This window comes from Triticum urartu, chromosome 7A, assembly GCF_056163025.1.
Source record: "Triticum urartu cultivar PI428250 chromosome 7A, HENAU_Tu73, whole genome shotgun sequence".
In the NCBI taxonomy this organism is placed as follows: domain Eukaryota; kingdom Viridiplantae; phylum Streptophyta; class Magnoliopsida; order Poales; family Poaceae; genus Triticum; species Triticum urartu.
The window spans coordinates 722,622,846-722,640,483 of record NC_141879.1 but is presented as its reverse complement, the minus strand read 5'-3'; positions in this window follow the sequence as shown (position 1 = coordinate 722,640,483).

Here is a 17,638-nt window from a genome sequence, read left to right as displayed (position 1 = left end):
ATTTAGTTAATAACCTCTTAAGTTCGTATCTATCTTTGCAAGCTAAAATAGCTAAAGAAGCTTCTTTATCAAAAACATAACCCTCGGGAATAACAGGCAAGTCTTCATCATCAATTTCATCAGTATTATCAGATTCAATATTTTCAATCTCTCTAGCCTTAACAAGTTGTTCATCAAGAAATTCACCAAGTGGCACAGTAGTATCAAGCATAGAAGTAGTTTCATCATAAGTATCATGTATAGCAGAAGTGGCATCATCAATAACATGCGACATATCAGAACGAATAGCAGAAGCAGGTATAGGTGTCGCAAGCATACTCAAAACAAAAGGTGAATCAAGTGCAGAGCTAGATGGCAATTCCTTACCTCCCCTCGTAGTTGAGGGATAAATCTTGGTTCTTGGATCTTTCAAGTTCTTCATAATGATAAGAAGATATAAATCCCAAGTGACTCAAAGAATAGAGCTATGCTCCCCGGCAACGGCGCTAGAAAATAGTCTTGATAACCCACAAGTATAGGGGATCGCAACGGTTTTCGAGGGTAAAGTATTCAACCCAAATTTATTGATTCGACACAAGGGGAGCCAAAGAATATTCTCAAGTATTAGCAGCTGAGTTGTCAATTCAACCACACCTGGAAACTTAGTATCTGCAGCAAAGTGTTTAGTAGCAAAGTAATATGATAGTAGTGGTAACGGTAGCAAAGGTAACCGTAGTAAAAGTAGTGTTTTTGGTTTTTTGTAGTGATGATAGCAATAGCAACGGGAAATTAAATACGCGAAGAACAATATATGGAAAGCTCGTAGGCAATGAATCGGTGATGGAGAATTATGCCGGATGCGGTTCATCATGTAACAGTCATAACCTAGGGTGACACAGAACTAGCTCCAGTTCATCAATGTAATGTAGGCATGTATTCCGAATATAGTCATACGTGCTTATGGAAAAGAACTTGCATGATATCTTTTGTCCTACCCTCCCGTCGCAGCGGGGTCCTTGCGGAAACTAAGGGATATTAAGGCCTCCTTTTAATAGAGTACCGGAACAAAGCATTAACACACAGTGAATACATGAACTCCTCAAACTACGGTCATCACCGGTAAGTATCCCGATTATTGTCACTTCGGGGTTAACGGATCATAACACATAATAGGTGACTATAGACTTGCAAGATAGGATCAAGAACTCTCATATATTGATGAAAACATAATAGGTTCAGATCTGAAATCATGGCACTCGGGCCCTAGTGACAAGCATTAAACATAGCACAGTCATAGCAACATCAATCTCAGAACATAGTGGATACTAGGGATCAAACCCTAACAAAACTAACTCGATTACATGATAGATCCCATCCAACCCATCACCATCCAGCAAGCCTACGATGGAATTACTCACGCACGACGGTGAGCATCATGAAATTGGTGATGGAGAATGGTTGATGATGACGATGGCGACGGATTCCCCTCTCCGGAGCCCCGAACGGACTCCAGATGAGCCCTCCTGAGAGGTTTTAGGGCTTGGCGGCGGCTCCGTATCGTAAAACGTGATGAATTCTTCTCTCTGATTTTTTTCTCCCCGAAACACAATATATAGAGTTGGAGTTGGAGTCGGAGGAAGGCCAGGGGCCCACCACCTGTCCACGAGGGTGGGGCGCGCCCCTACCTCATGGACAGGTGGTGGGCCCCCTGTTGCAGGTATTTTTTATATTTTCTAAAAAGTTGCTCCGTGAAGTTTCAGGTCATTCCGAGAACGTTTGTTTCTGCACATAAATAACACCATGGTAATTCTGCTGAAAACAGCGTCAGTCCGGGTTAGTTCCATTCAAATCATGCAAGTTAGAGTCCAAAACAAGGGAAAAAGTGTTTGGAAAAGTAGAGACGACGGAGACGTATCATTCCTCCGGTATTCGGGAGTTACATGATCTCATAGTCATAGGAACATGTATAAGTTCTGGAAAAAGCAATAGCAACAAACTAAACGATCATCGTGCTAAGCTAACGGATGGGTAAAGTTAATCACATCATTCTCTAATGATGTGATCTCGTTAATCAAATGACAACTCATGTCTATGGTTAGGCAACATAACCATCATTGATTCAACGAGTTAGTCAAGTAGAGGCATACTAGTGACATTATGTTTGTCTATGTATTCACACATGTACTAAGTTTCCAGTTAATACAATTCTAGCATGAATAATAAACATTTATCATGATATAAGGAAATATAAATAAAAACTTTATTATTGCCTGTAGGGCATATTTCCGTCAGTCTCCCACTTGCACTAGAGTTAATAATCTAGATTACATTGTAATGATTCTAACACCCATGGAGTCTTGGTGTTGATCATGTTTTGCTTGTGAGAGAGGCTTAGTCAACGGGTCTGCAACATTCAGATCTGTATGTATCTTGCAAATCTCTATGTCTCCCTCCTTGACTACATCATGGATGGAATTGAAGCGTCTCTTGATGTGCTTGGTTCTTTTGTGAAATCTGGATTCCTTTGCCAGGGAAATTGCACCAGTGTTGTTACAAAAGATTTTCATTGGACCCGATGCACTAGGTATGACACCTAGATCGGATATGAACTCCTTCATCTAGACTCCTTCATTTGCTGATTCCGAAGCAGCTATGTACTCCGCTTCACACGTAGATCCCGCCATGGCGCTCTACTTGGAACTGCACCAACTGACAGCTCCACCATTTAATAAAAATACGTATCTGGTTTGTGACTTAGAGTCATCCGGATCAGTGTCAAAGCTTGCATCGACATAACCATTTACGACGAGCTCTTTGTCACCTCCATAAACGAGAAACATATCCTTAGTTCTTTTCAGGTATTTTAGGATGTTCTTGACCGCTGTCCAGTGATCCACTCCTGGATTACTTTGGTACCTCCTTGCTAAACTAATAGCAAGGCACACATTAGGTCTGGTACACAACATTGCATACATGATAGAACATATGGCTGAAGCATAGGGAATGACTTTCATTTTGTCTCTATCTTCTGCAATGGTCGGGCATTGAGTCTGACTCAACTTCACACCTTGTAACACAGGCAAGAACCCTTTCTTTGCCTGATCCATTTTGAACTTCTTCAAAACTTTATCAAGGTATGTGCTTTGTGAAAGTCCAATTAAGCATCTTGATCAATCTCTATAGATCTTGATACCCAATATATAAGCAGCTTCACCGATGTCTTTCATTGAAAAATTCTTATTCAAGTATCCTTTTATGCTATTCATAAATTCAATATCATTTCTGATCAACAATATGTCATCTACATATAATATCATAAATACTACAGAGTTCCCACTCACTTTCCTATAAATACAACCTTCTCCAAAAGTCTATATAAAACCATATGCTTTGATCACACTATCAAAGCGTATATTCTAACTCCGAGAGGCTTGCACCAGTCCATAAATGGATCCCTGGAGCTTGCACACTTTGTTAGCACGTTTTGGATCGACAAAACCTTCTGGTTGCATCATATACAACTCTTCTTTAAGATATCCATTAAGGAATGCAGTTTTGACAACAATTTGCCAAATTTCATAATCATAAAATGCGGCAATTGCTAACATGATTCGGACGAACTTAAGCATCGCTACGGGTGAGAAGGTCTCATTGTAGTCAACTCCTTAAACTTGTCGAAAACCTTTTGCAACAAGTCGAGCTTTGTAGACAGTAACATTACCGCCATCGTCAGTCTTCTTCTTGAAGATCCATTTATTCTCTATGGCCTGCTGATCATCGGGCAAGTCAACCAAAGTCCACACTTTGTCCTCATACATGGATCCCATATCAGATTTCATGGCCTCTAGCCATTTTGTGGAATCTGGGCTCATCACCGCTTCCTCATAGTTCATAGGTTCGTCATGGTCAAGTAACATGATCTCCAGAACAGGATTACCGTACCGCTCTGGTGCGGATCTTACTCTGGTTGACCTATGAGGTTCGGTAGTAACTTGATCAGAAGTTTCATGATCACCATCATTAGTTTCCTCACTTACTGGTGTAGGAATCACTGGAATTGATTTTAGTGATGAACTACTTTCCAATAAGGGAGCAGGTACAATTACCTCATGAAGTTCTACTTTCCTCCCACTCACTTCTTTCAAGAGAAACTCTTTATCTAGAAAGGATCCATTCTTAGCAACAAATACCTTGCCTTCGGATCTGTGATAGAAGGTGTGCCCAACAGTCTCCTTTGGGTATCCTATGAAGACACATTTCTCCGATTTGGGTTCGAGCTTATCAGGTTGAACCTTTTTCACATAAGCATCGCAGCCCCAAACTTTAAGAAACGACAACTTGGGTTTCTTGCCAAACCATAGTTCATAAGGTGTCGTCTCAACGGATTTAGATGGTGCCCTATTTAATGTGAATGCAGCTGTCTCTAAAGCATAACCCTAAAACGATAGCGATAAATCAGTAAGAGACATCATAGATCGCACCATATCTAGTAAAATACGATTACGACGTTCGGACACACCATACGCTATGGTGTTCCGGATGGCGTGAGTTGCAAAACTATTCCGCATTGTTTCAAATGAAGACCAAACTCGTAACTCAAATATTCTCCTTCACGATCGGATCGTAGAAACTTTATTTTCTTGTTACGATGATTTTCTACTTCACTCTGAAATCCTTTGAACTTTTCAAGTGTTTCAGACTTATGTTTCATTAAGTGGATATACCCATATCTGCTCAAATCACCTGTGAAGGTGAGAAAATAACGATATCCGTCGCGAGCCTCAATGTTCATTGGACCACATACATCAGTATGTATGATTTTCAATAACTCGGTTGCTCGCTCCATTGTTCCGGAGAACAGAGTTTTAGTCATCTTGCCCATGAAGCATGGTTCGCAAGTACCAAATGATTCATAATCAAGTGATTCCAAAAGTCCATCAGAATGATGTTTCTTCATGCGCTTTACACTAATATGACCCAAATGGCAGTGCCACAAATAAGTTGCACTATCATTATCAACTCTGCATCTTTTGGCTTCAATACTATGAACATGTGTATCACTACTATCAAGATTTAGTAAAAATAGACCACTCATCAAGGGTGCATGACCATAAAAGATATTACTCGTATAAATAAAACAACCATTATTCTCTTATTTAAATGAATAACCATCTCGCATCAAACAAGATCCAGATATAATGTTCATGCTCAACGCTGGCACCAAATAACAATTATTTAGGTCTAAAACTAATACCGAAGGTAGATGTAGAGGTAGCGTGCCGACGGCGCTCACATCGACTTTGGAACCATTTCCCACGCGCATCATCACCTCGTCCTTAGCCAATCTTTGCTTAATCCGTAGCCCCTGTTTCGAGTTGCAAATTTTAGCAACTAAACCAATATCAAATACCCAGGCACTACTGCGAGCATATAGTAAGGTACACATTAATAACATGTATATCAAATATACCTTTCACTTTGTCATCCTTCTTCTCTGCCAAATACTTGTGGCAGTTCCGCTTCCAGTGACCAGTCTCTTTGCAATAGAAGCACTCAGTCTCAGGCTTAGGTCCAGACTTGGGTTTCTTCACTTGATCAGCAACTGGATTGTTGTTCTTCTTGAAGTTCCCCCTCTTCCCTTTACCCTTTTTCTTGAAACTGGTGGTCTTGTTGACCATCAACACTTGATGCTCATTCTTGATTTCTACCTCCGCAGCCTTTAGCATTGCAAAGAGCTCAGGAATTGTCTTATCCACCCCTTGCATATTATAGTTCATCACGAAGCTCTTGTAGCTTGGTGGAAGTGATTGAAGAACTCTGTCAATGACACTATCATCAAGAAGATTAACTCCCAGCTGAGTCAGGTGGTTGTGGTACCCAGACATTCTGAGTATATGTTCATTAATAGAACTATTCTCCTCTATTTTGCAGCTCTAGAACTTATTGGAGACTTCATATCTCTCAATCCGGGCATTTGCTTGAAATATTAACTTCAACTCCTGGAACATCTCATATCTCCATGACGTTCAAAACGTCGTTGAAGTCCCGGTTCTAAGCCGTAAAGCATGGCACACTGAACTATCGAGTAGTCATCAGCTTTGCTCTGCCAGGTGTTCACAACATCTGGCGTTGCTCCTACAGCAGGTTTGTCACCTAGCGGTGCTTTCAGGATGCAATTCTTCTGTGCAGCAACGAGGATAATCCTCAAGTTACGGACCCAGTCCGTGTAGTTGCTACCATCATCTTTCAACTTAGCTTTCTCTAGAAACGCATTAAAATTCAATGGAACAACAACACGGGCCATCTATCTACAACAACATAGACATGCAAAATACTATCAGATACTAAGTTCATGATAAATTAAAGTTCAATTAATCAAATTACTTCAGAACTCCCACTTAGATAGACATCTCTCTAATCATCTAAGTGATCACGTGATCCATATCAACTAAACCATGTCTGATCATCACGTGAGATGGAGTAGTTTTCAATGGTGAACATCACTATGTTGATCATATCTACTATATGATTCACGCTCGACCTTTTGGTTTCAGTGTTTCGAGGCCATATCTGCATATGCTAGGCTCGTTAAGTTTAACCTGAGTATTCCGCGTGTGCAAAACTGGCTTGCACCCGTTGTATGTGAACGTAGAGCTTATCACACCCGATCATCACGTGGTGTCTCGGCATGGTGAACTGTAGTAACGGTGCATACTTAGGGAGAACACTTATACCTTGAAATTTAGCGAGAGATCATCTTATAATGTTACCGCCGAACTAAGCAAAATAAGATGCATAAAGGATAAACATCACATGCAATGAATATAAATGATATGATATGACCATCATCATCTTGTGTCTTTGATCTCCATCTCCAAAGCACCGTCATGATCACCATCATCACCGGCTTGACACCTTGATCTCCATCGAAGCATCATTGTCGTCTCGCCAACTATTGCTTCTACGACTATCGCTACCGCTTAGTGATAAATTAAAGCAATTACATGGCGACTGCATTTCATCCAATAAAGCGACAACCATATGGCTCCTGCCAGTTGCCAATAACTATGTTACAAAACATGATCATCTCATACAATAAAATTTAGCATCATGTCTTGACCATATCACAGCATAACATGCCCTGCAAAAACAAGTTATACGTCCTCTACTTTGTTGTTGCAAGTTTTACGTGGCTGCTACGGGCTTAGCAAGAACCGTTCTTACCTACGCATCAAAAACCACAACGTGGTATAGTGATTGCTTTTTGATCTTCAAAAAGAACTGTTCGTTGAATCCGATTCAACTAAAGTTGGAGAAACTGACACCCACCAGCCACCTGTGTGCGAAGCACGTCGGTAGAACCAGTCTCGCGTAAGCATACGCGTAACGTCGGTCTGAGCCGCTTCATCCAACAATACCGCCGAATCAAGAATCAACTATTGACGACAAGCAATATGTATATACCCATGCCCACAACTCCTTTGTGTTCTACTCGTGCATATAACACCTACGCATAGACCTGGCTCGGATGCCACTATTGGGGAACGTAGTAATTTCAAAACATTTTCTATGCACACGCAAGATCTATCATGGTGATGCATAGCAACGAGAGGGGAAGAGTGTTGTCCACATATCCTCGTAGACCGTAAGCGGAAGCGTTATGACAACGCGGTTGATGTAGTCATACGTCTTCACGATCCGACCGATCCTAGTACCGAAAGTACGACACCTCCGCTATCTGCGCACGTTTGGCTCGGTGACGTCTCACGAACTCTTGATCCAGCTGAGTGTCGAGGGAGAGCTTCGTCAGCACGATGGCGTGATGACAGTGATGATGAAGCTACCGGCGTAGGGCTTCACCTAAGCACTACGATGATATGACCAAGGTAAAAATCTGTGAAGGAGGGCACCGCACACGGCTAAACATTCAACTTGTGTGTCTATGGGGTGCCCTCCTCCCCGGATATAAAAAAGTGGAGGAGGGGGAGGGCCGGCCCTCTCATGGCGCCCAAGGGGAGAGTCCTACTCTCGGTGGGAGTAGGATTCCCCCTTCCCTAGTTGGAGTAGGAGAGGAAGGAAGGGGAAGAGAGAGGGAAGGAAAAGGGGGGGGGGGGTCGGCCCCCCACCCAATTCGGATTGGGCTTGGGGAGGGGCGCCCTCCACCTTGGCTGCCTCCTCCTCTCTCCCACTAAGGCCCAATAAGGCCCATACACTCCCCCGGGGGTTCCGGTAACCGAGTGTTGTTGTTGTTTACAAATTTGGATCTCTTTGTAGGACGATAGGCTAGTTGTTTGATTTACCACTAAATCACCGCTGGGAAGCTTGTCCATTGACCTACTTCATCCGTTCAAAAATATAAGGTGCACTAATTTTTTCAGAAGTTAGAGATGTGCATGTTTGACCAAGTTTTTGGAAAAAGTATATCAATATCGATAGTACCAAATTTATATCAATAAATCCATCACGAAAAATATTTACATATTTTTTTATTTTCTATTGTTCATGTTGATATTTTTATTCTATATTTTTTGTCAAACACACAAAAGTTTAACTAGCACAAAAATCGATACACCTTATACTTCCTTAGCCTTCTTTTTTGGATGATTGGCAAGCCCTGAGAGCAACAAGGATGCACTCGTGCATGAAAAGAAACAGAGGTGGTTTGTAGAAGTTCGGCCCGTTTTTTCATTAAAAAAACAAAAAGGCGGGGGAGGGGGGCGGATTGACCTTTCTAATGTACATGCCAGTGATTCAGAGATCTGTAAACATAGGCTAGGAATGGCATTGTCTTCAACCAGGCTTCCCTATTGGCTGTCGCTACCCTAAGATGTGTTGCACGAGTTGTGTGTGAACTGGTGTCATCCGGGTTTTCTCGTGCTCACACCAAACCACTTCTTTAGTCTCTATGAAAGTTGTCAATTTTTGACAAATATTGGCATTATCAAAATTTTGCTTGCTAAGACATTGTATAGCCATTTTTTGGCTGCAAACCAAACATGATAATGGATTTGAATATCTCTTTTCTGAATCCAAGTCATGTTATGTTTAAAGAAAAAATGACAAAGTTCTCTGATCTACCTACATTGCGGAGTGGAAACATGTTAAGGAGCGTGTAGAGAAACGACTGAGCAGTTGGAAAGGCAAGTTGCTCGTTGGAGGACAGTTGGTTTTGATTAACTCTATCCTCACAAATATGGTTCTCTATATGCTTTTTTTCTTCCAACTCCCAAAAGGGGTCCTCCAAAGATTGGACTATTTTAGATCCAGATTCTTTTGGCAGGGAGACGGTGAAAAGAAAAAATATAGGCTGGCCAAATGGAGCGTGGTTTGTAGGCCAAAAGACCAAGATGACCTTGGAATTCATGACCCGTAGGTCATGAATGAGGCCCTACTTAGTAAATGGCTGTTCAAACTTCTTACTCAGGATGGTGTTTGGCAAACCATATTGCGCGACAAGTATCTAGGCTAAAAGGCGACATCTCAGGCCTATTGGAGACCTGGCGACTCACACTTTTGGGTTGGCCTAATGGCGGCAAAGAAACATCTTTTCGTTTTGGGTCTTTCGCGATAAAGGATGGGTCAGAGGTTCGTTTCTGGGAAGACATATGGCTAGGCAATGCCAGTCTCCGAGAACAATACCTAGCCTTATACACCATTGCTCATGATAAGAGTAGTACTATTGCACTGGTGCTTAGTTCATCCCCGCCGAATATTTCGTTCAGGCGGGATTTGACTGGCCCCCGACTCATGTCATGGCATAATCTTTTATCCCGTCTGGATTTGATTAATTTGACACAAAGCAGAGATGTGTTTCACTGGAACCTCACAACATTGGGGTCTTACACAGTAGACTCGATGTACCATGCGCTTATGCATTCCGAGGTACCAGTGAATAATAACAAGAAAATTTGGAACCCAAAGATTCCACTAAGAGTTAAAATCTTTATGTGGTATCTTCGTACGGGAGTTGTGCTAACCAAAGACAATCTTGCACGGCGCAACTGGCGAGGAAGTAAATAGTGTCAAACACCTCTTTTTCCAATGCAAGTTTGCACGTTCTACATGCACTGGTAGAAAAAGGGCCTATAGTCCCGGTTTGTAAGGGCCTTTAGTCCCAGTTCGGGAACCGGGACTAAAGTGTCGGTACTAATACCTCCCCCCTTTAGTCCCGGTTCAATCCAGAACCGGGACTAAAGGCCCTCCACGTGGGCAGTGCGCAGAGCCCAGTCAGGAGACCCTTTGGTCCCGGTTGGTGGCACCAACCGGGACCAATAGGCATCCACGCGTCAGCACTTCTGTGGCTGGGGTTTTTGTTTTTTTTTGAAACAGGGGGGGGGGGGTTGGGGGTTTTGGGGGGTTAATTTAGGTGTTTCATATATTGTGTTAGCTAGTTATAATTAATAGAGAGAAGTGTCCTCTGTTATTTCCGTGCTTGGTCAACGCTACGTACTATACATACGTATAGAGAGGACTAGACACGCTAGCTAGCTAGTAAGCAAACGAAGGAAACAGAAGATCGTCATGAACATATATGCATACAGAGAGAAGTGATATCGACCACCTCTCCTTCTCCGAGAGATTGGTCGAACAACAAGTTCTCGTATATCTATCTGACACTACCGGCTACATATATACAATAATTATCTCTTACAAATATAATCATACGGACTCAGGGTCCACATAGAATTCTCCGTCTTCAGGGATCACGTGGTCAAGAAAGAATGCCGCCAATTCCTCTTGAATTGCTCGCATGCGAGCTGGTGCTAGGAGTTCATCCCGCTTCCGAAACATCTAATTTGAAGAAGGGGGTCAATACATATATATATATGAATGAATGAAACTCAACACAAATGATGGTAATAAAATAAAATTGTGAATGTTGTTATTTACGTACTTCATATTGTTCGTTAGAGTACCCGCCCCGCTCACATGTCGTGTGGCGGATGGACTCGCATATGTAGTATCCACAGAAATCATTCCCTTGTTCCTGCCACAACCACTTTACAAGAAATAGAGGTCAATCAAACTGATAAGCAAGAATGCTAAATGGTATTGATGAAACTAGCGCTTGAATCACTAGGAGATGCGCGGAACATGCTACTATAGTACTTACTTTCGGGTGTCTAAATTGCAGCTCCTTCGGCAGTCCCGGAACTGTTTTGGTGAATTTTCTCCAAACCCTGCCGGACAAAGAAAACAATTACTTGATATCAGGAAATGAACAAAGTTGCTGATATGGTGGATAATGATCGATTTAACTTACTTCTGGAGTATTTGAGTCATGTCTGCATAGTCCTGGGGATCTTTTCGTTTTGAGTCTAAGACGGTTACTAGTCCCTGCTCAAGCTTAATCTCTAGGAGAATATAGTGGAAACTGCACACGCATGCATAACTCATGAATTACATTACTATAACCTTGACTAATATATAAGGGAAATCGAATACGCACAAGACAGTAACACTCACCTGAAGTTGTAAGGAAAGAGTATTATATCTTTGTTTTGATTTATTACGAACGATCGTAGCAAGTTGGCCTCGGTAGCTGCGGCATGAAGTTTAACCTGAGTTGCATCTATGAGATATGTGTTAATGAACCCAATATTACCGACTTGTCTTTTCTTCAATTCGGCGATCTTCAATCTGCATAATATAGTGAGGATGATTATAAATACATGCAATGAAAGAGCTAAGCTATATAGAGAAACTTAATGACAGAAGTAGTACTACTTACAGACAGTAGCAGGCGACCGTTGTTTTATCGAGGGCCAATTGATTGAAAAACTGATAGAACTCCTCAAATGGAACAGGCAACAGATCAATTCCAACGAGGTCATGCTCCTTTTTAACTTTCACATACAAAGTACTCCTCCCCCCAGAGTCTCTGCAGATTTTCAAGTACCAATCATGCAATCTTCGCATCATCGTTGATAGAGATCTTTCATCTTTGACGAGAGGCTTCCCGTACTCGTATCTTTGTATCTGCACGTCCATGGGTTCATAATGTACTTCGTCGGGCAGGTAATCTGCAAGATTGCTATAACCGGGCACCGTCCTCGAATCATTAGCGACGTTGTGGCTAGGCACCTTGAGCGGGGGGCACGATTGCTTCGCTTGTTCGCCGAGCTGGGCAATTTGTTTCCCAGCTCGTCGTTCTTTCAGCCTTTGATCACTGACAGTACTTCCCGACCGCTCCACTTCGGCAAATTCCTTTCCAATAATGCGGTCATAGTTTCCTTTCGGCGGATCAGACTTCGGTGGTTTTGTCAGGGCAGCCAGAGTGCGCTTCACTTTCACCCGATCTACCTTCTCCTCTGGAGGTGGATGTTTCTTTGCTTTCACCCCTTCAAAGAAGTTCCTCACTTCTTCTCGCGCGATCTCGGCGTTCTCCTCCAGGGTCCTCTCATATGGTAACTTCTCTGGAGTCTTTAGAGAAGGACCGAATCTGTATGTCCTCCCGCCTCTGGTTGTACTGCTAGACGCCGACCGAGCAGACGGAGCGGTTGTCTTCTTTACTTGCTTAAGAGGCGGAGGAGAAGGACTACGACGCGCCGGAGCAGCTGGAGCGGCGGCAGGTCTCTTCCGCCCTTGCTGACGAGGCGGAGAAGGAGGAGGCTGGCTGCTCGGGCGCGTCGGCGCAGGCGGAGAAGGAGGCGGAGTGCCGCCACACGCCGGAGAAGGAGCCGGCCGAGGGCCCTGATCGTCACTCGCCGGAGGAGGAGGCGGTGGAGGCGGAGTGCCCTGACTCGCCGGAGGAGGAGGAGGAGGCGGTGGCGTCCAGTTCGAAAGGTTGATGAGCTCCTTCCGCCATAGGCATGGAGTCTTCAGAGCAGACCCCAGCCGAGTCTCCCCTTCACCGGTAGGGTGGTCAAGCTGGAGGTCCTCAAATCCCTCCGTTATCTCATCCACCATCACCCTAGCATATCCTTCTGGAATCGGCCGGTAGTGAAAAGTTGCGCCGGGTTCAGTAGGATAAACAGAGCCAACAGCCGCCTTGACCTTCAAATTCATCCATTGCGTCATAAGGTGGCAATTTTGAGACTCTGTTATAGCATCCACGGGATAGCTGGCAGGAGCCGTCAAGGCATGCTCCAGCTGAAGCAGCTCGGTGGAAGCCACGCTGCTTCTGCGCTGAGATGGCGGGGTAGCTTCGGGGGAGGCTTCGGCAGTACGTTTGCTGCGATTTGCTTCTCGTTCCTCTATCGCGTCTACCCTTGCTTGCAGTGCCTGTATTTGGGTCTGCTGCACTTTTTTCCTCCTCTCATGGGATTTGTAACCGCCTGCGTCCAGAAACCCAACCTTCCACGGAATGGAGCCTGGCGTGCCTTGTGTCCGTCCAGGGTGCTCAGGATTCCCGAGGGCCATTGTGAGCTCGTCGTTCTCTCTATCTGGAAAGAACATCCCTTCCTGCGCTGCTTCGATATACTGCTTAAGCTTACTGACTGGTATGTCCATTTGATCGTTCATCCAAATGCACTTCCCTGTTACAGGGTCCAGTGTTCCGCCAGCCCCGAAGAACCAAGTCCGGCAACGGTCTGGCCAGTTAATTGTCTCTGGTTCGATCCCTTTATGAACCAGATCATTCTCAGTCTTGGACCACTTAGGCCGGGCTACGAGGTAGCCACCTGACCCCGTGCGATGGTGAAGCTTCTTCTTCGCAGCATTTTGCTTGTTTGTCGCCGACATCTTCTTACTCTTTTCTGATGTCTTGTGGGCCACAAATGCGGGCCAGTGATCTCTGATCTTCTCATATCTGCCCTTAAATTCTGGTGTCTCATTATTTTCGACAAACTTATTCAGCTCTTTCTTCCACCTCCTGAATAGTTCTGCCATCCTCTTCAGAGCAAAAGACTTGATTAATTTCTCTTTAACTGGGTTCTCTGGATTATCCTCAGGCGGTAGGGTGAAATTTGACTTCATCTCAGTCCAAAGATCATTTTTCTGCATATCATTGACATAAGACACCTCAGGGTCTTCTGTAGCCGGCTTAAACCATTGCTGGATGCTTATCGGGATCTTGTCCCTAACCAGAACCCCGCACTGAGCAACAAATGTGCTCTTTGTCCGGAGGGGTTCAATAGGTTGGCCGTCGGGCGCGATTGCTATGATCTCAAACTTTTCATCCGAGCTCAACTTTTTCTTCGGGCCTCGTCTCTTTACCGAAGTTGTGCTCGATCCGGAGGGCTAGAAAAAAGAACGAAGACTTAATTAATATGTGTACATACCAAAACAATGAATGCATCAATCAGCTAGTCAGCATAGGCTTAACTAATATATATACCTGGCCGGACTCGGTTCGGTCACCGGAGCCGTCATCACGGTCTCCTTCTTGCACCGGCATTGGGTCACCGGAGCCGTCCACATGTTCTTCTTATTGCAACGGCATTGGGTCACCGTAGCCAGCTTGTTCACCCTCTCCTTCCAGACCATCGGTTTCGTTGAGAAACAACGAGATGGCATCACTTCCTTCTGTGATTATGTCCCTCAACAACGCTTCTTTTGTTGCTTCATCTAGGGCGGTGTCCATAGTTTCGACAAATATTTACAACATGGCAATTATTATTCAAACATGACAGATGGATATATTAGTGCCAAACGTAGAACTAGCTACCTAATCATAGTAAGCTATCGGGAGGGGGTATATATTGACAACGACGACACTACATCTATGTCCCTCGACGACCCTCGTTCCCGATAAAAAAAAGAGGAAGAAGAAGAAAAAAAAGAGGAGAAGAAAGAATAGAGGAGAAGATCTCCTCTATTCTTTCTTCTCCTCTTTTTTTTCTTCTTCTTCTTCTTTTTTTATCCTCTTCTTCCTCTCATGTTCGATAGGATCGCCAAGGGGTCGGGAGGTTGCCTAGTGTCAAGGGATTCAACAAAACCATGTCTTCATCATTAGGCGAAAGTAACATGTGCATGATGGTACGAAGCTCTTCAAAGTTTTTCCGGAACGGAGTCCCAGATAGGATAATTCACTTTTTGGTACAAAGTTCAGCAAGAGCCTTCCGAATATCGCTATTTGGAAGGCCTTTGCTGAATTCGTACCAAAAGGCGGATTATTCTATCCGGGACTCCATTCCAGAACAACTTTGCAGAACTTCGTACCAACATGCCCTGGTTACTTCCGGCTAATGATGAAGGCATGGATTTCTTCAATACTTTGACACTAGGAAACCTCTCTCTACTTCCGGCTAATAAGAAGAAGAAGAAGAAGAAGAAGAAGAAGAAAAGAAGAAAAAAAAGAGGAGAAGAAGAAAGGAATAGTGGAGAAGAAGAGAAAATAGAATATATTCTATTTTCTCTTCTTCTCCACTATTCCTTTCTTCTTCTCCTCTTCTTTTTCTTCTTTTTTCTTCTTCTTATTTATTTCTCCTCTTCTTTTCGGTAGAGGAAACCCTAAATAGCTAGCAAGTATCGTGGGTGTGAGATACATGTGGCCTTCGGTGTCGGACACTACATCCACGTCCCACAAGTGACGTGGGCGTCGAAGCCCGCGCCACTTGTGGGATGTGGGTGTAGTGTCCGACACCGACGGTACATGTATCTCACACCGACGATACTTTCTATTTAGGGTTTCTCCTCTACCGCTCCTCGACCTCTCGACGACCCTCGTTTCCGATAAAATAAAGAGGAAGAAGAAGAAGAAAAAAGAAGAGAAGAAAGAATAGAGGAGAAGACTTCCTCTTCTTCCTCTCCTCTTCTTCTCCTCTCCTCTTCTTCCCCCCCCCCACCCTCGCCCCCTCCCGATAAAAAAAGATGAAGAAGAAGAAAAAAAGCGGAGAAGAAAGAATAGAGGAGAAAAAAAAGAGGAGAAGAAAGAATAGAGGAGAAGCTCCTCTATTCTTTCTTCTCCTCTTTTTTTCTTCTTCCTCTTCTTTTTTATCCTCTTCTTCCTCTCATATTCGACGACCGTCGACCCCGATAACATTTTTTTCCCCGATAACATTTTTTTCTCCAAGATAGTTAGTGTTCCCGAGTGAACCGGAGGGGGACATTGGTCATATCGGATTCGTCATATTTTCTAAGAATGTTCTATATACATACATCCATCGATATCATTCCATACATACATATACATCTACATTATATATGAACAAAAAAATATCAAAATTCATCATACATACATGTACAGTATATATGAAAAAAATTTATAAACTTTCTCCCCAACTCATACATACATACATACATACATCTACATCATATCAATATTTTGCAAATTAAGGAGCAGGGAAGGAAGGAAGGGGGGAGGATGGGGCGGTAGCTACCTCTCCCGGAGGGATCGGGGAGGAGACGCGGGCGGCCGACGTCGGGGGCGACGGCGACGAGGACGGGCTCGGGGTCGGCGAGGGCGAGGGCGACGGCGGGGCGCGCTCGGCGGCGGCGGACGGGCTCGGGGGCGCAGGGGGTGCTCGGGGGCGGCGGATGGGCTCGGCGGCGCAGGGGGTGCTCGGGGGCGGTGGACGGGCGGCCGGTGACGACGGCGAGGCAGGGCGCGCTCGGGGGCGGGGCAGGGGCAACGGCGGCGACGGCGAGGCGAGCAGAGGGGCAGCCTGGCGGCGACGTCGGGGCGGGATCAAAGAAACTGAACCAAAATTTTCACAAGTGTGGCTTATATAGACGGAGCATTGGTCCTGGTTGGTGGCACAAATCGGGACTAATTGTTGGGTTTCGTAGTAATTTCAGAAATTTTCCTACGCACACGCAAGATCATGTGATGCATTGCAACGAGAAGGGAGAGTGTTGTCTACGTACCCAACGCAGACCGACTGCGGAAGCGCTGACACGACGTAGAGGAAGCAGTCGTACGTCTTCACGATCCAACCGATCAAGTACCGAAACTACGGCACCTCCGAGTTCGAGCACACGTTCAGCTCGATGACGATCCCCGGACTCCGATCCAGCAAAGTGTCGGGGAAGAGTTCCGTCAGCACGACGGCGTGGTGACGATCTTGATGTACTACAGCAGCAGGGCTTCGCCTAAACTCCGCTACAGTATTATCGAGGTATATGGTGGCAGGGGGCACCGCACACGGCTAAGGAATAGATCATGTGGATCAACTTGTGTCTAGAGGTGTCCCCTGCCTCCGTATATTAAGGAGTAGAGGGGGGGAGGCTGGCCGGCCATAGAGGGAGGCGCAGGAGAGTCCTACTCCCTCTGGGAGTAGGATTCCCCCTCCAATCCTAGTTCAACTAGGATTCCTCGGAGGGGAAAAGAGGAGGAGGGGGCCGGCCACCTCTCCTAGTCCTAATAGGACTAGGGGAAGGGGGGGGGCGCAGCCCATCTAGGGCAGCCCCTTCTCTTTTCCACTAAGGCCCACTGTGGCCCATATAGCTCCCGGGGGGTTCCGGTAACCCTCCCGGTATTCCGGTAAAATCCCGATTTCACCCGGAACACTTCCGATATCCAAATATAGGCTTCCAATATATCAATCTTTACGTCTCGACCATTTCGAGACTCCTCGTCATGTCCGTGATCTCATCCGGGACTCCGAACAACCTTCGGTACATCAAAATGCATAAACTCATAATATAACTGTCATCGTAACCTTAAGCGTGCGGACCCTACGGGTTCGAGAACAATGTAGACATGACCGAGACACGTCTCCAGTCAATAACCAATAGCGGGACCTGGATGACCATATTGGCTCCTACATATTCTACG